We start from the raw sequence: 23,403 nt of genomic DNA on the forward strand, positions 1-23,403 counted from the left end.
GACTCCTGGTGCAAGGGTCATGAGGTGAACTTATTTCCCAAATATATTGAGTCTGCAACAATTTGGTGTTGAGTAATTGTGCAATGAAGTTCATGGACAGGCACACACATGCATGGAACCCCTTTGACATGCTCTCACCCTGCACTCTAACTTGTTGCTGCCTAACTACTCATTTCAGTCACTGGTAAATGTGCAATTTAAATGTTTTGGAAGAGAAACTTTCCTCCTGAGCGATGGGAGGAAGTCACACAGTTACACGTTCTTACTGTTCACATCAAATATAGCTGTACTTGGCACTGTCATGTACATTACATCAACCTTAGCCCAATTCTGCCCCATCCAAACAGTCATTTGGATAAATTGTCAGAGATTCTCACGTGAACCTCTGCCCTGAAAGCTTGTGTGTTTGTGTACCACAGTGGTTATTTTTCCATCTGTCACAAATGCAGTGACTTGAGTGGAGTGCAAGTTGTGTTTGAAAGGTGGTAAACCTGCTGAGGCTCTTTAATTTCCCCCCTCTTCAGCGACGTGAGGGATGGTTCAAAGGGTGACTCTCTGACAGGGCATGTGATCGCTCCTCCGTCCTTTATCTGCCTCCCCACATTAGCACGTAAATGAGGCTGCACTTTGGGTTTTGGGAGCTGAAGTGTGCTGAGCGTAAACAGGAGTTGTACTGTTATCGTTATTGGACAGATTTCTGACATCCTAACACCTCCGTTTCATTAACATTCAAAGAGCTGGGATTTTGACACTGCCTCTGTTTATAAAGATTTCTGAATACTTCACAGTGCGGATTGGATGCAAAAACTCTGTGCATTGTATCTTTTCTGTTGTGTAAAGTTATTTTTACATTTTGTGGTATAAGCTACGTTTCTACTGCAGGAACATGACCTACTTCCCAGACGTTGCAAATGTTTACAGGAACAATATGTATTGTCCTTTTCAGCTGTCTCTGTTGTGGTGAAGGCCCACACGGCTCATGCAGTTAAAGCTAAAGTTATACTAAGGGAGCTACAACCACTACCTTTGCACTCCCCCAGGATTAAACCAAGCCAACTGTTTTAGGTTCCTTAGATGACCCCAAAACCCAATCAGGATGTTCCCAAAAATAAAAGCTGGCCTCAAGCCAGTTATCAAAGATGGCCACCAAAATAGGGTTGTTTTTTTTTTCACTAAAACACCTTTACACAACATATAAACAACTTACATATCACAGAGCTTCAAGGGGAAGACCATTGCAGGTCACAGCAAACTCATTTGTGCCTAAACTAAATTCATTCATGGGTTTAAGATTCAAAATGGCGTCCAAAATGGCTGCCAATAGACCCTTATCATTAAAATACATAGTAGGAAGAAAGAATAGACTTAATAATGACAGAAATCATTGGTGTTTAAGTGAAAGAAAACCTATTTTGGTGGCCATCTTGGACACCATCTTGGATAACTGGCTTGAGGCCAGTTGTTATTTTTGGGAACATCCTGGTTGTGTTTTGGGGTCATCTAAGGAACCTAAAAAAGTTGGTTTTGTTTAGTCCTGGGGGGGCGGGGGGGATGCAAATTCTTTAAATTTTAACATTTAAACATTACAATATTCATGTTTACCTGATTCCGGACTTCTCAATGGCGTGTCTTGCAACATCCGTAGTTCCTGCATTGGCAATGTTGCAGACTGAACGGCCCCCCCTTAAAATAGGTCCGCCCTGCCTTCACTGTGCATGCGTCATTTCGGTCTGGAGACTGGTCAGGCCACTCCAGGACCTTGAAATGCTTCTTACGGAGCCCCTCCTTAATTGCACTGGCTGTGTGTTTGGGGTCATTGTCATGCTGGAAGACACAGCCATGACCCATCTTCAATGCTCTTACTGAGGGAAGGAGGTTGTTTGCCAAAATCTCGCAATACATGACCCCATCCATCCTCCCTTCAATACGGTGCAGTCACCCTGTCGCCTTTGCAGAAGAGCACCCCCAGAGAATAATGTTTCCACCCCCATGCTTCATGGATGGGATGGTTTTCTTGGGGTTGTTCTCATCCTCTAAACATGGTAAGTGGAGTTGATTCCACAAAGCTCTATTCTGGTCTCATCTGACCACATGCCTCCTCTGGATCATTACTGTATATATATATATATATATATATATATATATAAGTTTATGGATCAATTACTGCAGGAAATCTTGATCACAAATACTATCAGTGTAAATTTTTTTTTTTTTTTTTTTTTTTTTGGGGTGGGACCAAGAGCCCCAAGCGGTCTCTCACTTCTGGTGTCAAGTGCCCAACCCACTCCGGGAACAGCGGCACGTGTTTGACCGGGGCGGTACACCTGCAATCACGATTTCCTGCAGTAATCGAGCCGTAAACTTAAATCCATAAACTGCTTAAACTGAATATATATATATATATATATATATATATATATATATATATATATATATATATATATATATATATATATATATATATATATATATATCACAAAGTAAATTTTGCAAATGTACTCTGCCAGGATAACATTTGGTCCCAGTCCAAAAACAGTGAATTACACTCTACTATAGAGTGAAATCTGCTCTACCGTTTTGTCAAATCAAGTATTTCATCTCCAATAAGAGTCATTCACAGCACGATAGAGTTAATTTTACACTGTGATAGAATTGATTTAGCACCGCGATAGAGTATATTTAACTCTATTTGGACTGGAACAAAATGTTATCCCGGCAGAGTATATTTTACTCTGTAAAATTTACTGTGCATGAATGATATTCACGTTTTGTAAGACCTGCATTCACATTTTGTGAGATTATTTTTTTAGTATTCACATTTTGATCATTTTGCCAGTTTGCAGATAATTCAGGATTTGCAGCTGATTCATGTTTTGCGGGTTAACACGGTTGCACAGTAAAAAGTTTTATTTGCTAAGTAATCCAAATTGGTTTGAAAGAAATGATTCCAATAAATCAGGTGTTAGGGTTAGGATCAAATTGGATCAAACACTGTATGTCTTATTAATGGCATTGTTAGATTTCCATACAGCTTGCATATATAATTGTTGATGTGCATGCTGGAACGTGTTCTCGGGCCAACAGTAAGGTGACTGCAGGGTCCTGGATGTCCATTGTGATTGGAACAGTGCTTATTGCATGGGAGAGAAGTGGCAGCCTCTTAGAAGGTATTATACATGCCCCTGTTCTCCTTCCTTGTGTCTGACAGGAGCCCTTGGGATAAAAGGGAAAAGCAGTAGAAAAAGAGACAACGGTTCCCGACATGGGGAAGTCTTTGTTTCTATTCTCTCAACCCCAAGTCTCTCCAGGAATCCTAATTTCCCCATTCATCTACCTATCGGCACATAAAAGCTGGCTGAAGGGGGGAATTTCCTCAATTGAGGCGGCTTGTAACCAGTCTGCATAAAGGGAGTGCCACAAAGCTCTGGAGTTAGAAGAGGACGGCGCACAGATTTTAAATCACTTTGAATTTGAACACACTAGTGAGCGAATTGTTCAAAAAGACATTTGCACAGAGGCTGATCTGAAACTTGCCTGGGAATCTCAGAGCTGAGAGTTTGGGTAAGAACAGCCTGAGAATCTCCTGAGTTGTCCCAAGAAACAGAGACGTTTGTGCTGCTTCTGAGGGCCAGTGACCAGGATGATGTGTTTCCAAGTTAATGTGATTGTGCTCAAAACGTCCACTTCTGGACTAATTTGACCCGGCAATCTGGAAGTGGGTGGTACTTTGTTGTCACTGAAAAATTTAACACTACATAAACACTGCTTTAACACTATAATACTAATCCTGTGCTATTTTGTACAGTGTGTGTGTGTGTGTGTGTGTGTGTGTATTCATCATACAAATATCAAATCATACAATACAAGCAAATAATATCGTACAAATGTTATAGTTGTATGATGATTTGCTGTTTTGTACTGTAAGAGTGTTCCATGATGCATAACACAAAATGGCTGATGCACATCCAAAATGTCCTTATAACTATCTGATCTTAACCTAACTGCCTTTCAAAATGTCCTTGTACAACGTCTGTTAGAAAACTATCCAACCTTTTTATTTTTTTTAAAAACTATATGATGATGATGATGATGATGATATGGATTTGAATCATGTGCGCTTGCATCAGCCAAGCTTGAACCTTAGTGCACATGCGTGAGTTTTTTCACGCCTGTCGGTTGCATCATTCGCCTGTGGGCAGGCTTTGAGTGAGCACTGGTCCAGCCCCCTTGTCGGATTTTCATTGTCAGGAAAATGGCTGAGCAATTGGAGCAGCGCTGAATCAAATTTTTCCAGAAACTGTGAGAGACAGCCAGGTGGAAACCATTTGGAAGATTCAAACGGCTTTCGGTGGCTTTTCAGTCGAGTGAGTATCCGAGAAACTGTGTAACAGCTGGGCATGTCACAACTTGTCCTGTGAGACTTCCAACACGGACATGCTTTTTGTTGTGCGCCATGAGCGGCTCTGTCCCGACACGCGAATTCCTCCACGTCTTTCATTACAAAATCTCCTGTAACAGTGGAATGTGCCGCAAAAGTGCTGATGTCCACCTCTTCCACAATTTCTCTGGTAGTCAGATGACGTCCCGGATCAACACAGCCTTCACTTTGGAAATGATCTGGACGTTTCAGCTTGTCGATGGCCGCTCGGAGCGCGGCGTGCTCTGCGCCGCTGTTGGCCGTCTTTAATCCAGTTGTAATGATCCTTAATCTGTGTGACCCCCAGAGTATCTTCACCGAAAGCCGTCTGAATGTCTCTCACAGTTTCTGGAAAAAATTTGATTCAGCGCTGCTCCAATCGTTCAGCCATTTTCCTGACAATGAAAATCCGACGAGGGGGCTGGACCAGTGCTCACTCAAAGCCTGCCCACAGGCGAATGACGCAACAGACAGGCGTGAAAAACTCACGCATGGGCACGAAGGTTCAAGCTTGGCTGATGCAAGCGCACGATTCAAATCCATATAGTTTTTTTAAAAAATAAAAAGGTCGGATAGTTTTCTAACAGACCTCGTATTTGGTAAAACTATCAGATCCTTTTACAGCTGTCTAATTGATAAAACCATTTGATCTTTTTATATACTGTATGTTTAATTGATAAACCAAAGTATTCATGTCTATTTGGAAAAAGAATCAGCATAAAGCCTCAGCCATAAAAAATGGGACCATTTGCTGAACCCCCCCCCCCCCACCATCCAGACATTAGGTGAGAACATACGTCAGTATATTCAGCACTTCCAATTTGATTTTTTTTTTATTGATTTTTTTTTTTTTTTTTTTTACTTTGAAAATCAAAACCAACCTTGAGTTTATCCAACTGGACACATAAGTTAGCATTAACAACACAAACTGTAGCTAGTTCTGGCAGACAACTTGAGATGCATTTTCCATAAACACTAGCATGCCTCAGTCACATAATTACCACATTTCTCCTACTAAAACACATTGTTTACATTATTCTATAAGTTACTCCCTGTCATTAGGTGCACTAGTTAAGATGTAACAATTTCCCAGTCTGTCAGCCTGTCAGTGCTGCTGCTGCCATGTCACCACGGCTCATATATTTGATACCTTACCTGGCATTTGTGTCACTCTGATGCCGTTCTTTTTCTGATGGCGTCACGCCCTGAGGGAGACTGGACAGAGAGGTCTTTTTGGAAAATCGGGTCCATCACCATCATCATTCAATTTGCTAGGTACCATATTCTTTTAAAAAAGAATATTGCACGGTAAATGAAACACAACAGCAAATGGTACAAATAATCTATGTCATGTGACATACAAGGCAGTAATCAAATGACAAGGATCCACTCAGCCATTATGTAATATTAGATATGTGCGATGATTAGTTCCATCAACCAGTCATTATCAAGCTTCCTGCATTATAAACCCGAATGTTCAAATTAATTAAAAAGATTAAGTAGTATAAACTCAAAGTTTTAAGAAAATGTTTGACTAACTTAAATATTTCAGGTTTGTATAACATGGTCTTGCTTTTTGAGGAAATTAAACTCTGAATTTTTGATTGACTTGAACTAATTGTATATTAAGTAAGCGAAACTTCAAAGTACAACCCCAGTTCCAGTGAAGTTGGGATGTTGTGTAAAATGTAAATAAAAACAGAATATAATGATTTGCAAATCCTCAACCTATATTCAATTGAATACACCATAAAGACAAGATATTTAATGTTCAAACTGCTAAACTTTGTTGTTTTTGTGCAAATATTTCTCATTTTGAAATGGATGCCTGTAGCATGTTTCAAAAAAGCTGGGACAGTGATATGTTTACCACTGTGTTACATCACCTTTCCTTCTAACAACACTCAATAAGCAGGGACGTCCTTGAAAAAGACGTTGCTTGGATGGCAGCATGTGTTGCTCCAAAGCCTGGATGTACCTTTCAGCATTGATGGTGCCATCACAGATGTGTAAGTTGCACATGCCATGGACACTCACACACCCCCATATCATCACAGATGTTGGCTTTTGAACCTTGCTCTGGTAACAATCTGGATGTTCTTTTTCCTCTTTTGTGCAGAGGACACGACGTCCATGATTTCCAAAAATAATTTGAAATGTGGACTCATCAGACCACAGCACACTTTTCCAATTAGTGTCTGTCCATTTCAAATGAGCTTTGGCCCAGAGAAGGCGGCGTTTCTGGATGTTGTTGATGTATGGCTTTTGTTTTGCATGGTAGAGTTTTAACTTGCACTTGTAGATGTAGCTATGAACTGTGTTAACTGACAATGGTTTTCCGAAGTGTTCCTGAGCCCACGCGGTAAGATCCTTTGCACAATGATGCCACAGCCCTGACAACTGCAAAAAACAAGTTCCCGGTTCAAAATCACCGGTGCTCATTGTTCATGTAATGTGGAGCTGCATCAGTAAGGTCATCCGGTGTAAAACGTGTCAAATCAACATGCAGATCCATAAGAGGTCTGCTGCGGTGACCATGAACAAAAAGGGAGACGCTGAAATAACTTCGTATGAGAGCTGAATGCATCTCACAGCAAGGAGAGGGCTGGATTAATCAACACATTAAGGACTAGCTCGGGATTGGAAATAATTATTGGAGCTGACAAGGTGCAGAGGTGCCAGTGCCAGCTCCTTTCAGGAAGGCAGTTTAAAAAGCCTTCAGATGTTGGCATTATCTTGCGTGACCAAATTAGGAGCAAATGAGAAAAGTTTATCTGGCATTTTTGGAGTATTCAAAGAGCTTAGGCTTTATAAATTATACAGTGTGTGTGTGTGATTGTGTGTGTCTGCATACATATGCGCAAAAGCGTGCAGATGCATTTGCTACAACTGGGGGAAGGGATGCAGGTACTGAGAATTATGGGTAAATCCTTTTTACACACACACACACACACCCCCCCCCCCCCAACACCCGAAAAATATTTTTAATATTAAAAGAAGAGGTTTGTTTTTTTATAGAGGGGGTGCACAAAACTTTAAGCAGGATTAATTTAAAAGGGTGCTTGAAACCATCACAGTGTTTGTGCAAATGAAAAGTGGATGTTTTAACACCCTTAAAGAGCCAGACGTTAAACTGATTACTGTTGACCACCCATGAAAAGCATGAAGTGGGGGGGTGATTTAATAAGCAGCATGTTTTTCAGCCTTTCAGAAATAATCTACCATCATTTATTCCAGGGAAGTGATGGGCATGCATTTACAGTTATTAATATTCTCTACACTTTAAACATCATTTGCCACATAATAGCCGCTTCCATCTGAACACAATAAAGGTGATGCAATTAAGGGGTCATTTCTGTTGATGTGTTAATATGTGCAATTTTATTCATATTTGTGCTCAGTGGAGCATAATGGGTGAGAGTTCAAGCTGTGTGTATGTAGAAAAGCACTGGTGACTTGACATTAACCATAGGTGTGAGTAAGAGTGTGAATGTGTTTGTGTGTGTATTTGCGTCCCTGTGATAGACTGGAGAGCTGTCCAGGGTTGGGATAGGCTCCAGCTCCCCCCTGACACTTAACTGGAATAATCTGGTATTGAAACCAATACCTGGTTATTGGCTAAAGCAGAGGTGGACACAGCTAACCAAAAAGTTAGCTTCGATAACCATTAATCAGATAACTGAAAAGGTATCTTTTATGACGATAAACCGATAAACTGCTAAAAAAAAATTGTCTTTATTACAGATAACTAGAGATGGGTATTGATAAGATTTTATCGATCGATTCCTTATCGATTCCCTTATCGATAACACTTGTGAATTTTCTGTGTACTAAAAGTAGGCTTTACAGGTTTTCTATGTCAACAACATTTTATTGAGTCTTAAAGTAAATAAATATGAAATTGGTCACTGGATCCTTGATCTCTGGACATAAATAGAAATAAACAAAATCTGTAGTTTATGTCAAAAAGCATTTCCTTTCAAACATTATTGGCACGAATGTCTTTCCATTCATCTGAGCTGAACTCTTGCAGCTGGCTGTGCTGCACGTCAGGATGTAATTCATAAAGAATGCAGGACGTCTCATTTTGGGAGGAAAAAAGCATTTTAGTCAACTGTAGTTTATTTTCTGTATTACAGTGTTTGGAAAGAGGTGTCATTTTATTTAAAGTGGCAATTCGTTTTGAAGTTAATAATTCTGACTGGACTGTGTCTCGGCAGAGAGCTGCACAGTGTTTGGAGCTGTGCCAAAGGAACGTAGGACGATTCTCATTTCTTGACTGCAACAAGAGAAGAGTCCCAGTTAGTGACTTTAATCCACACAAACGTGACTCACAGTTGACATATTTTAATGATTTGAGAGGGGTTAAGAAGTGGACTTGCCGCTTCTGAAGAGTTATTATTATTATTATTATTATTGCTGTTGTTGTTGCTATTATTATTAATAATATATAAATAAAATAAATTTAAGAAATTACAATTTTAATACATTTGACTCTTTTACGACAACAAACGCTGAGCCATTAATTATTATACAGAAAACAAATGCACACAGACATGCTGAGATGCAAACACCTAATGCTAACTTTAACATTACAAAGGTAAATATTACTCACAGACATATGCTCCTTAGGGTTTCAGCGGGGAAAAAATAAGATAAAGCGAAATAAAACAAAGAACCAACGAGCCAGCGGATCAAAGCATTGCTTCACTGGTTCACGCTTCAAACTGGAGTCGCGTTGCAGAAGCAGTTGATTATAGAGCCGCTGCAGGGTCTGCAATCAACATAGAGAAATGATCATTTTCCCGATAAACACCCTCAAAAACAACGGCCGCTCTGAAAGACCGATAAGGGAATCGTTAAGCAAAAAGACTATTGATATCAGTGGATCGAATAATTTCTTAACGATCCCCAAAAAGAACTGGTTCTCGATACCCAACCCAATTGGTTACAGATAACCAATAACTTTTAGTATTGATTCGAACGCGGCCACATCAGATTACACTGTCAGCTTCAGATAAACCAGCTTTGCTTTAAGCGCCGCAGGGGCTGCTGGGTAAATTCTAGGATCACAAATACACAAGAATGCACGAAAACATTAATGAATAAAAAAAAACTAAACACTGTCATCATCTTTCAAAAGCAGTAAAACACAGTATTAGAAGTCACAGTTTATCTCAGTATTACATAGATACACTGTCATTTATGAACTAAAAGCTGCAACTTTTTTCACATGCTTTCAACCCTGTAGCTTAACAACTGAAATACGTCCATGAATTTTTAATGCTTTGATTGGCAGAGTAAAATGCACGTAGTAAATATAAATTCTTACCTGTTAGTTTCAGTGGGATTAATCTGAAAAATAATCGCCCTGAGATTATCCAAAACGATCTAAACTGTGAAGAAACGTCCCTCTGTACACAGCTGCGCCGTGAGAGCTCCTCTCTCCCACCGAGTCTTGGTGATACCGTCAGCCACAAAGAAATAAAATAAAAATAATGTTAAAATTAGTCCATTTTGTGTTTGTGTCGAAAGGACTTCTTCTTCTTCTTTCGGGTCCAATGGCGGATGGCACCAGTTTACCGCGACCTACCGGGCTGGTGACTGATCACTGAGATTTTACAAAACCTTAACTCCTGGTAGCCATAGTCATTTGTTTAGATGCAATCAAGTAATCCAGTGTTCTTTAGATATTTAAATAATTCTTTTTGCATGATGTGTGATGGGTTTTGCAGCAGATTTCCAAGGGACAAGGGACGGAAACACTGTAACATCCAAAGTGAACCTGAATTACACTACCCACAATGCTCCCTGCGTCGACCGGCCATCACGTTTTGCACTTAATGATGACATCATCAGCAAGCGACAGCCAGTCTGCCATAAATAAACACACAACACACAGACTAAAATGTTTGATTTTAGGGTTTACAAACAGTTTTGATCATTAAACCTTGCTCACTTTGCCAGCAAAAAAAATGTTATCGGACTGAAAGTAGCTTCGATAATTATCTGCTATCAGATTAGCTGGACTTTGCCTACCACTGGGCAAAAGCCAAGCAAAAATAAATAAATACAATATTATTTGCATTATCACTTTGAGGTGGCACAGTGGCTTAGTGGTTAGCACTACTGCCTCACAGCAAGAAGGTCATGAGATCCCTTCCCATCTCAGTCTTTCTGGGTGGAATTTGCATGTTCTTCCCGTATTTGCATTGGTTCCCTTCGGGTGTTCCTCCCACACTCCATTTAGATGAACTGAACACTTTAAATTGGCCCTAGGTGTGAATGAGTTGCCTGTCTATATGTGGCTCTGTGATGGACTGGCATCCTGTCCAGGGTGTATCCCACCTCTGGCCCTATGACTGCTGGTATAGGCTCCAGCCCACCCATACACCATGAACCTTGATTGGAGATTAGTAGTTCAACTAATCTCCAAAAGTGGAAACCAGTAAAAGAACAACAAGGGAGTGTGGTGGTATCTGCAGATCCTAGCACTTCCAGATCACCAAAAAGAGGATAGCTATTGAGCTGATTAATGGAGTCTATAAAGTCACAGGATTTCACCTATTATTCCTCTTGTCATGCCTTCTATAATGTTCCCTAAGATGTCTGCTATGATGACTCCTGCAGAACTGCAGAATCTTGTAGGATCGTTGTAAACACATTTGAGTTACACGTATATCCAAGTGGGAAAGGGTTCACATCCAGAAAGGCAGTGAAGGAGTCCAAGCCCTAACAGGAACACCACTCTTGGTTTGCCCAGGCTAGCTATTAGTGGCACACAAAGTAACAACAGCTTCTTTGATACTCTTCCCCCCACAAGGCCCCAATAATAAGCAAAGAGTTATACTGAGCTTAGCATCATTCCAGGTCAAGGAGCTGGACCATAACCCCATCCAAGAGTACAAGACAGGAAGAGACAGGAGCCAAGAAGATAATACTGAGTGCAGAACTAGGCATCTACACCACAGAGCTTAGGACAACCAGACAACTGCACCTCAACACCAGCACAGACAAATCCCTCCATCTCCACAGTACAAGACAGGAAGAGACAGGAGCCAAGAAGATAATACTGAGTGCAGAACTAGGCATCTACACCACAGAGCTTAGGACAACCAGACAACTGCACCCCAACACCAGCACAGACAAATCCCTCCATCTCCACACCCCAGGCACCCACCCTCCTCAATATGCATTTCAGCTGGTCCCAGAAAAGCACCAGGCAGGTACAGGACTCCAACAGCCTCCATCCACCGTCCTGAACCATCAGGCACAGAACCCCACAACAGGACCAAAGCATTTGGCTGTTTTCTTCATTTGGAGTTTAAACTTTCATTAACAAATACAAACGGCACTTTGTTTTCTAATATTACTCAGCTGTGGTTAAAGCTGAGTACCGGGGAACAAAACTACACTTCGTGACGCCTCAGTGAGCTTTCTTAATATTTGAAGTGGTCAGTGAGCTCGTTCTATTGGCTTTTCTACAAAAAGTCAATGCCGCACTGCCCTGAAAGCAAACAAAATATGGCTAAATTGATTACTAGTAATGCTTACATCTTGTTGGTGGTATGAAGACAACACCTTTGAAGAGAGGCGGTCCACAACATCAAAAGAAACTCAGTAAGTATTGCTGAATGTTTGGCTGTTTGAGCTTTGAAGCCCCTCCATCAGATATGTAAGCATGGATAGAGATCTTCATGATGGAAGTTATTCCCTTTAAAGCGCTGCACCACTCTAGGTAGCGGTAACACGCTCAGTGACACATCGGAGGGGCTCGGTGGCAGCCGTAATCTTTCAATCTCTGCTCCGCTACACTGAGGCACTGGGAGAAACTTTTAAATGAATGAGTTGGATCGAGTGATTACTTCAGCCATAATGACGTGTACTTCTTTTGTTTGAAATGTTGTATCATCGGCCATGTAATTACACAAAGCATGACGAACGACAAACCCAAGGTGGCTTATTGGTGCAATTGGATTTCCTATATCTGCAATGCAGTCATATGAATTCAATTTAACAATTTCCAAAGGTGAGGTATGAGAAAATATTTAGGAGAAGGCAGGTAAATTGAAAGAAAACAAATAGGAAAGAAATTATCTTAATTACCTTGAAATTAGACTCATATTCCACAGTGCAGATACAAGAAATTGATGGAGGTTATAAATTTTAACAGTTTTCCGCCAGCTGAACTGGTGATTGTCACAGAGTGTGTATTACAGGCTGTATTTTTATAATATGGAGGAGAGACACAAGATTTACAAGATGTAATATAAAACTCTGAGAAGGTGAGATTGTTGATAATAATGAAGTGCTTGATTGTTTTTTTTTTCCTTTATCAGTGGGTCAAAAGAAAACAAAATATGAAATGACCAAATATACCTAGCTGACCAAAAATCAGAAGTTATATTTAATTTCATTATAAACAAACCAAATATCGAGATACAAACTTTATTTCTTATTTAAACAGTGCTCAGCACTCACAACCACATTCAGCGCTCATGAACACATTGGACATGACCGTTCCACCTACACTTTTTTGTATTTGGTCACAATTTACTAATGAATTAACTAAGTAACCAACAGAGTCAAACACAGAAGAAGAAGTTGGACATTTTTTAACCTAGGCTCCATTTTTACATGTTTTGGGGACCATATTTTTATTTGGGGCATGAATGACTTTAATTAACTTAGAATGCAAACACCACTGTGAGTTAAGTGGCTAACTAATTTTATTGAACAGAGAAATAAACACTCTCTTCTTGTCGCGGCTGAACAGATGAAAATATTATTAGAAGTGTGTGTTTGCATGAATAATTTCTCTGCACTGCAGAGGTGCGGCAGTGCACGTTTACCTCGTGAAATGTAAATGCACTTTTTAAAATAACAATTGTACAATTGACCGTCACATCTTAAGCTGCTCCACAGTACCCGATACGATGCCCTTGCACCTTATGAATGTAACACATCAACGTAACTCTGCAGCGTATTTCGGAAGGACTGTATTCAGATGAATTTTGGTGTGCATCTCCATCCATGTAGCAAAGGACAAGCAGGAGTCACGTGCTGGGTGCATCAATGTCTAGGTCTTCCCATCTGTGCCTGAGGCAAAGATCCATTGTGAGAGACAAATTAAAAAATACAATTATATCCTATGTTTGTGGATAATAAGAAACATAAAAAATACTGTTCCGCAACATGATCCCAGATAAGCAGTTGAAGAGTTGAGTGAGTGAGTGAGTGAAAATACTGTTGCTATTATTACAGAATAGATTTTGTTTCCATGGTGCAAATAAAATATTGGTAGCAATACCTTTTGTTATGTCTCCTCCCTGCAGCTGCTTCAATGCACTGTGGACACTGTGCATACCATGGAGGTCTGATACTTTAAACGATCATGTAGCTTTTATTTATTTTATTTAAACTTTTTTTTCTGCTGCTCCTATTTGGGGTTTCAGCAACAATCATTCAACATCAATTGGGAGGATTGCTAGGCTAAGGAAAGTAGCTCACTGTATAAATGGTCATCTTAAAATGTTTATTTACACTTAGTGCGGTAAGCATGTACACATTTATCTCTGCCTGGAAAATGTCTGTGCAATAGCACACATCTAATGACATTTAGATAGATAGATAGATAGATAGATAGATAGATAGATAGATAGATAGATAGATAGATAGATAGATAGATAGATAGATAGATAGATAGATAGATAGATAGATAGATAGATAGATAGATAGATAGATAGATAGATAGACAGACAGACAGACAGACAGACAGACAGACAGACAGACAGACAGATAGATAGATAGATAGATAGATAGATAATGCTTATGCACATATACGAGATCTGTTAGAAAAGTATCAGACCTTTTTATTTTTTCAAAAACCTGATTGATTTGAATCACGTGTGCTTGCATGCGCAAACCTTGAACCTTCGTGCGCATGCGTGAACTTTTTCATGCCTGTCGATTGCATCATTTCCTGGTAAGCAGCCTTTGTGTGAGGTGTGTGTTGTGCGCTCCTCGGATTTTCATTCCAAGGAAAAAGACAGAACGACTGGAGCAGCGCCGCATCAAATTTTGCTAGAAACTGGGCGACAGCCAGGTGAAAACCATTCGGATGATTCAGACGGCTTTTGGTGACTTTTCAGTCGTGTGACTATCCGAGAAATTGTGGAAGAGGTGGGCATGTCACAGCAGCAGCAGCATGAATTTCACCGCCACTCTTTTCATGGCTAAATCTTCTGTCACAGTGGAATGTACCAAAAAAGTGCTGATGTCCACCTCTTCCGCAATATCTCGGACAGTCACACGACGGTCCCGCATCACCACAGCGTTCACTTTGGAACTGGTCATTTCAGCTTATTGATTGCCGACCGGAGCATCGCTCGCTCTCCACCGTTGTGCGGATGTCTTTAAACCGGTTGTACCGCTCCTTAATCTGTGTGATGCCCATAGGATCGTCACCGAAAGCCGTCTGAATAATCTGAATGTTTTCCACCTGGCTGTCGCCCAGTTTCTGGCAAAATTTGATGCGGCGCTGCTCCAGTCGTTCTGTCTTTTTCCTTGGAATGACAAAATGCCGAGCGTACGACACACATCCCACACAAAGGCTGCTTACCAGGAAATGATGCAATCGACAGGCGTGAAAAAGTTCACGCAGGCACACGAAGGTTCAAGGTTTGCTCATGCAAGCACACGTGATTCAAATCCATCAGGTTTTTGAAAAAATAAAAAGGGCCTATACTTTTCTAACAGACCTCGTAATATCTTTCTGCATATAAAACCCTCATTCATTTTCTATACCCGCTTACTCCAGTTAAGGATCACGGGGGCCTGGAGCCTACCCCAGCAGTCATAGAGCAAGAGGCAGGGTACACTCTGGACAAGACACCAGTCCATTGTAGGGCCAGATATACCCAGACAGACTCACTCACATGCACATCTATGGTCAATGTAAAGTTTCCAGTTCACCTAACCTGCATGCTTTTGGAAGAGGGAGGAAGCTGGAGCACCCGGAAGGAACTCACACAAACACAGGGGGAAATGCAAACTCCACACAGAAAGGCCCAGGTGGGAAGCGATCCCATGATGTTCTTGCTGTGAGGTAACTGTGCTAACCACTGAAGCACCATATAATATAATGTGTTTGTGGATGTATAATATTTTTATGTATATACAATATGTTGCTACAGATATGATGTGCTGCTGCATATAATTCAATTCCTTTTATTTATATAGCACCAAATCGCAACAAAGCTGCCCCAAGGCACTTCACATGGGTAAGGTCTAAATTTACCAACCCCCTTGTGCAAGAACATAGGCAACAGTGATACGGAAAAACTCCCTCTGGCATTATTGAGGAAGAAACCTCAAGCAGACCGGACTTAAAGGAGTGACTCACTGCTTATGACACTCTAACATTTGCAAGTTACAAGCAGTTACGTGATACTGCAACATCCATCTGAAGCCCAAGCCAGCATCGGCTGAAGATTAGTCCCATATCCCTGCCACTGACAGTGGCACTTCTGGCTGTTATGGTGGAATGCAGCTGGTCTGATCAACCATCCATCATGTGACACAGGTCACATCTTGACCACTCGCCCAGCCATAAGGCACCCAGTCTCAACAACGATACCTCAGACAGAGAGAAAGAGAAAAAACTGCAGAATCAATTGAACAGAATTAACCTGTAAAAACCAAGCTCCCCTGGGGCCGGGGGCAGTGGTGTTTCCAGCAACAACAAAAAAAACAACCTGTTTAAAACAGTGTTAATGTGTTGCAACCAAGGCATGTTGTATATCCACTTAATGGGTAGACGGTCCACTAAAAGTCCAAAAGAACCATTTCTGCTCAAGCAAAACACAAGTCCAACACCAAGCAACTAAATTAACAAGCAGGAAAAAGACAATAACAGCACACACCCGCAAAACCGGCACATGCGTTTGTGCTACTTCATGCTTCATACTTCTACCAATATGAACAACACACCATATGAAAGCGGAGGTTCCACAGACAACAATGGTATAGGTTTGATTACTCTATGACCAAAACTGTCCAAACAGCTAAAAAACACCAAAAATGAACTTTAATTCACACAGTCATAACCAGAAATTACATCCTACCTTTACTGTTTTGTGATCATAAAACAGAAATTACATCCTACCTTTACTGTTTTGTGATCATAAAACATGTTCTAGCGCAAAAAAAAAAAAAAAAATAGACAATCCTGTGCCACATTGGAGAGTAAGGCAGTGATTTCTCTTGACACATAGTACATATTCTTTGTTGTGATCGGCAAATGACATTGCTGGCATAGATTTGGGGATTGCCTTGTGATTCTATTCTATTCTATTCCATCCATCACTGAGATTTAACAATAACAGAACCATAGTGGTGTCCAAGTCCATTTCAAAAAGGTAATTTACCACTTTAATACAAGCAAAGCGATGCACATGGGCGCGAAGGTCACTCATGGTACACTGAGTCCCAAACAGGATGTGCCAAATTTTGAGTTCACAGCGAAGCAGGAAATGTCAAATGTTGAACACTTCCAGGGTTGACAGTAGATGAGATGTCGTGGAATCTCATGGGAATTCAGTGGCAAGTTCACACTTAAACAGGAAGTGCCAAATGTGTTTAACTTTGGAAAGTTTTTTTTATAATTCCCCCCTAGTTTTGATCTGTGTTTTTTAATTAACCTGTTCTTTGGTATGTTGTTTTTGCTGTTGTATTTAATGCTCTGTGAGGTTTCTGTGTAACTTTTTGTTTGTCTCATTAAATTTAAAAAAGTCAAATGTTGAACACTTCCTGGATCAACACTTCCTGGTTTGCCAATAGACGAGATCTTGTGGGATCTCGAGGGAATTCAGTGGCAAGTTGAGACTGAAACAAGAAATGCTGAATTTTGAGTCCACAGTGAAACAGGAAATGTCAAATGTTGAACCCATCCTGGCATGGGTGTGTGTAGCTGGGTTGCACTGGACTCCCCTGAAATCTGATTGGACACCCCGGGTGTCACCCAGATGATTGACATGTCACAGCACCGCACATCTGGTTGAAAAGAGCCATTTTGAAATTGGTGACGCATATTGACTGCTAGGAACATCCTGTACATTAGTTGGCACTGTATTCTACAAAAAAAGCTCTAATCCACCTTAACAGAAGAAGAAAAATCTTGGAGCCAGATTTGAACCTGAACACATCTTCTGAACCGCGAACTCCTAATGACACTAAACTTATATTGGTGAGCAAACGGCCATATTTTATGACAGAAATTAGGCCCAGGTTGTTAAAAGCGGCACTTCTCCTTTAATTTGGGTTGTCTTATATATATATATATATACATATATATATATATATATATATATATATACATATATATATATATATGCTCTGTTTGCTTATTTGAGATGTAAGATGCTGCCCGAGTGTTTCTCAGTTGCCCTCAAAAGTATTGGAACACTTGGTATTTCACACATTTTAATTTGTTTATGCCATTCCAAATACAAAAAAATCTAAAATTATCTTCATTAAACTCAAATTTATATCAAATCTGTACAACTTGGAATAAATTTAATTAAAAATATAAAATACAGCTTCCTGATGGAGTGGTGTAGAAGAGGATTTACTTAAAAAGAAGACCCGAAAGTTCAATTAATTTGGCCATATTGTGCAGCCCTACTGTCAACTAGCTGAAAAGTTTGAATATGAATTTACATCTACATTTTAAAAAAATGCTTAAAGTGGCACAGGGTTAAGAGGGCTGTAGTTGGGGGGGGCAAAGCTGAAGGTTGTTAGTCATGCTAATGCTCCACGGCAACATTTACTGAAAATAAATTGCAAGGGCCCTAAATGAGATGTTGACGGCTTTTTTACAGGCATGTGAGACGCAAATAAAGAAAATGCTTAAAATGGCGGGGATTAAGAAGGTGTAGTTGGGGGGTGTGGGGGGCTAGGACTCGGTGGAGAAATTATATCTCCACACTGGCCTAGGATCGCCTCAGTATCCCCCAGACAGAGGTGGTTAATGTGGCCTGAGAAAGGGAAGTTTGGGATCCCCTGCTGGAGCTATTGCCCCCACCACCTGATCCCGGATAAGCGGTTGAAGATGAGTGAGTGAGTGAGTGAGTGAGTGAGTGAGTGAGTGAGTGAGTGAGTGAGTGAGTGAGTGAGTGAGTGAGTGAGTGAGTGGGTGGGTGGGTGGGTGGGTGGATGGATGGATGGATGGCTTTTATTATCATTGTCATTACAACAAGATTTCCGCACTCACATTCCACAGATAAACAGCAATTAATCCACAATTATTACTTGTTTACCGTAATAATGGCACACATCAGAATTAGGACAACACATATACATTTGACACTGTTTATGTGCACTAAACTTCAGACAGTCCATTTTCCAAATTGAGGCAATGTGAGTGTGTGGTAGCCGCTGCAACTGAAGTCGCGCCACCTGCCAGAGTGGGAAGAACGGGGGCCTGCCACGGGGGGGGCAGGAAGGAGGTAAAAGGAGAAGCTGGAGCATTCTTCAGTCCATGTGTAAGTCAGTTATTTTCTTTGTGGGTTGAGATAAGAATGGAGCCGAATAATCTCACCAAGGCCTAAATAAATTCCTCTGGAGGTAAACAGTGGGCAATTTGTCCTTGAGGCTAGATAGCCTGGAATGTTGTAGCTGAGCAGTGAAAAACACTTTTAACAGTTCCACTTGAACAATCAAATCCCAATTATGAATTAAGAACATTCCCAATTATGAATTAAGAATATTCACCGACCTCCAAAACCTTCAGCTTCAACTGCAAGGCACGCATCAGCTCCAAGGTGTCATCCAATTTGCGTCTGAGTTCAAAAGTCAACGCAGTCTGAGAATGCAGTGCCTTGCCAACCTCATTAATCATGACAGACAAGCGAGGGCCCATGGTTCTTGATGCCGCCATCTTGCCAATTTTCCGGTAGATCAGGGCAGCACATAAGCCAAAAAGTACCAGCCCTGCTGCCATGAGACCAAAAACGAATAAATCATTGACATCCTCAATGGAGAAAGGCACCAAACATACAACACGCCAAGACCCTCAGGAGTCGAGGACATAGCCCGCAAGATGCATGCCATCTGGGTGGGTAGGATCCCCCGGTCCTGACCTTCTTGTAGAAAAAATGGTGTCAATAGCGTTCAGAGATCAGCTGATCAATTCCATGGTTAATCCAATAGTAGTCCAATAGATCCAGAATCCAATATAGTTTTAAGGAATTCACAGTCTGGTGAAGTAGTGACTTGAAGGTTAAAGGCAGAGAGATAAGGGAGAGTGGAGGAGATGTGACCACCCTCGTCGGAGTCACAAGCTGAAAAAGTGAGTGAGTGAGTGAGTGAGTGAGTGAGTGAGTGAGTGAGTGAGTGAGTGAGTGAGTGAGTGAGTGAGTGAGTGAGTGAGTGAGTGAGTGAGTGAGTGAGTGAGTGAGTGAGTATCAATGTGCAATGGTTCATGGGATGTGATAATTTCACAAAAAAACTATAACAATGTATTAATATAGTGTGCAATTGTATTGGCTAACATTGAAAACACTCAAATAGAATGTAAGCATGCGTGAGTGCGTGCGTGCATGCATGCGTTTTTGCCTTGTAGTCTGTGTATGTAATGATGAAGCTGTGCATTTGTGGAATCCAGCAGGATTTTTTCCACCTGTAAACGATTACATTTATGTGGAACTCAAATTTCCTCAAATCCTTGTATGTATGATTGTTTTTCTGAGATCTGGCCGTGGCTCCGTGTGCCTCAGTGGCCTGGAGCAGGACAGGGCCCGTGTGTTCTTTAGCTTGGAAATGAGTGTAGCTAAACTGCCTCTTTTTGACTCTTTAAGGTGCAAATTAAGAACCCTACTGGAATCACCGTCATTGCTGGTTAAAGAGACGTCTTTCATGTGCAGTAAATTCTGTCTTGTTTTGCGTGTGTCTGAAATAATGCAAATCCCATTTCAACTCTCACCAAAATGTGTCACAGAGGGTTGATGATTTCAGCTGAACTATGCTGTTTTGCCTGAAGGATGGGACTAACTTCACTAAGGGTGGGGGGGCGTTGCCATGTGGAGCTTGTCATTGCTGCCTGGCCCACCTACGCTTTCCCCTTGGTCTGCAGAGCGGCCCATCTCTGCCTTACAGCCGCAGCCTCAGGCTGGGAAATGTTTGAACATACCTCTCTCTCTGTTGTTCAAAAGCTGCTCGCATCCCAGAAATATTTATGGATCCCTTTTGATATTCATACACATACATTCTCACATGTAAGCGCACGCCTTTTCTTTGTTTTCTCCACACTTAAAGTCACTGAATTTATTTTTGTAATTGATGAACGAGAACAGTGTCGATGACGGAGAAGGTTTGCAGAAGATAATATTTAACTGTGATGATCATTGGCGCATATAATTACATGAGAAGAAGCAATCAATGTCGGTCATCACTTACTGAGTAACGATACCATTGTTCAGAGCAAAGAGTGCATCCACAATAAGCCATGGAACCTGGAAGATGCATCTTTGGTCTTAAAACTTACAAATTTTAAAACAAATTTTTGAAAATTCCAGCAGAGTGGAGAATTCTGGAAATGCTGGTGTGATGGAGCATTCAGAAAACAGTTATATAGTCAGATCCATAAGTCGTGGCAATTTGTCAGTGGCAAGCAAGATTGTCGCTTGATTGCTTCCCGAGCAGGATGGTGCAGAGGTGACTGAACAGACGTGGCACGTGGTTGCTGTGGGAAGCTTCTGCCAGTCAGAATTTTGCTTTTTCTCCTGATCTTGGAGGATCCCTTGTTGTACTCCAAAGTTTTGGCAGAAAGATATTCAGTCAGATCACTTTTAGTCTTGTCACGGGAGAGGAACCTGCTCATTGGGATGTGTTTGATGTTGGTATCATCTCTGACTTGATACTGAATAGATGCTTTTCCTTGTCTTTGTTTATGTACTCTTCAGAGAATCTGCTCTTTATGTGTCAAACACAACAATGATTTCATCATAATCTAGTGTTAGTAGCATCAGTCATTGAAGCATTGAAGTCATTGAAGCAGCCACTCAAATCCTTGACTGTCAATACAGTCGCTGTTTTTTTGCTCAGCTTCTGCAGAAGCGCCATACGGTCCACCAGTGCTATCTTCCGACTTAGCTGATCAGTAGATGTGAGGTCTGTGAGTCCTGTATCCATGGAATCTTGGTGGGTAGAGCTTCCAAATTGAGACAGCTAATGATCTTCATGGGGTATATCTTCTTTTGTCAGGTTCTCAAGTCGATGGATTAACTTGGACTTGTCATGGCATGGCAGAATTGTTCCATCAGGAGCGAAAAGTGCTCTTGGTGTCAGAGTGAAGTCATAGTTTCCTATGGCCTCTTTCTGGTTGATGTCTCAGTTTGACATGGCAAGTACCATCAGCCTTGCAAACAGGTCCTTGGTCTCCTTCAGATCCACAGTATTGTCTCTGAGTTTCACTGTAATCTTCTTCCCAGACAGAAACATTGTGGTGTTCTTTTTCTTCACAGGGGCCCAGAGGCTGACATCTCCACTGACACGCTCTGACAAAAAGTCTTCATACAACTTCTGGCCAGTGTCATCTGCATTCAAGATCTGAGGTACATACTCATCTGGGTTGTAGGCATGCGTGATCACACTGTGCAGGTTGTCCAGGTTTCCATGGCTGAGTATAGCTGCCTTGATCTTGTAGATGTATAAATATGTTGTTGAAATATATGACATATTTTCTGAGGTAAAATGAAGATAATACTTACTATAGAGGTGTTCGATGCTCTGTAAAACAATGTTCTTAAGGGATGACACTTCTGTTATAGCAAGTCTGATGAAGAACCATTTGCTCAAAACATCACAGCAAATAAAATCTTTCAAGAGGAACTACTTTGTGTGTGGATCACTCTCAGCACCCATTCTGGTAGGTTTGCAGTGTGCATGTCTGTGTAATCATTCCCACAATATATATTAAATGTTTTAATCAGTGATATGAAAAATGTTTATTTTTGAAGAATAGCTGGAAAATGAAATGATGACTTCTCATTACAAAGATATTGCAAGAAAACAACCACACCAGGTCATTTTTTACCTACTCATGCGTCGAAGGGTTAATATGGTCAAGTGTAGCCAGCAACATTGGATTCCTTGACCCTTACAGCATGGATTTAGCGGTAAAAATAAACATTCTAGCTTATTCAGAAGTCGAGATATTAATATTTAAAATTTTACAACAGCCATTTTTTTACTTCAATATGGCCGCCATATAGACATCTGAGCAAATGCAAATTTTCTGAGTCCTTATACAATAACCTTTCCAAAAAATGCATAGTTTAGCAAATCCCACAAAGGTTAAAATCTAAATATAATGAACCTGACTATTATCTGTGTGAAACACCTTGATGTAGCTTTGTTGTGATTTGGTGCTACATAAAATGAAATAAATTGAAAATGAAATGAAAGTGAAGTTCTGTGTGGCTTTTATAACCAGCCATCAAATAATAGTTTTATGCTTTTAGTTTGTCTAAGAAGAAGAAAAGACAACTGCTTTGTGCTATCAAAAGCTACAATTGAAATGGGCAGGCCACAGCTCAGTGGGTAGACTGATTCATCTCGAACTACTCACCAAAGGGTCATTGGAATGAATTTACTTACGTGTCTGTGTTGAAGTCTCCTTGAGCAAAACACTGAATGCCAAATTACTCTGTCCTGTTTACAATGTTGAAGTCTATAACAATCTTCCCATGTGGTTGGTGGCAGTTCTGTCACTGTAAAAGCATTCAGCTAACATAAGACACAGACTACTGTGGTGCTATCATGTCATCCTGATGTGGTGTAGCTACAGTTCATGCTCCTCAATCTGACTTGTCCTGACAAGCTCCACCTCCTACAGTTAAAATGGGCAAATCATCCAGCTGGCAAACAACTGAAACACAGAATACTGACTTTCATTCTGGGCTCATGGCATCAAGCATCTTATTGGT

This window comes from Thalassophryne amazonica, chromosome 13, assembly GCF_902500255.1.
Source record: "Thalassophryne amazonica chromosome 13, fThaAma1.1, whole genome shotgun sequence".
NCBI lineage: Eukaryota > Metazoa > Chordata > Actinopteri > Batrachoidiformes > Batrachoididae > Thalassophryne > Thalassophryne amazonica.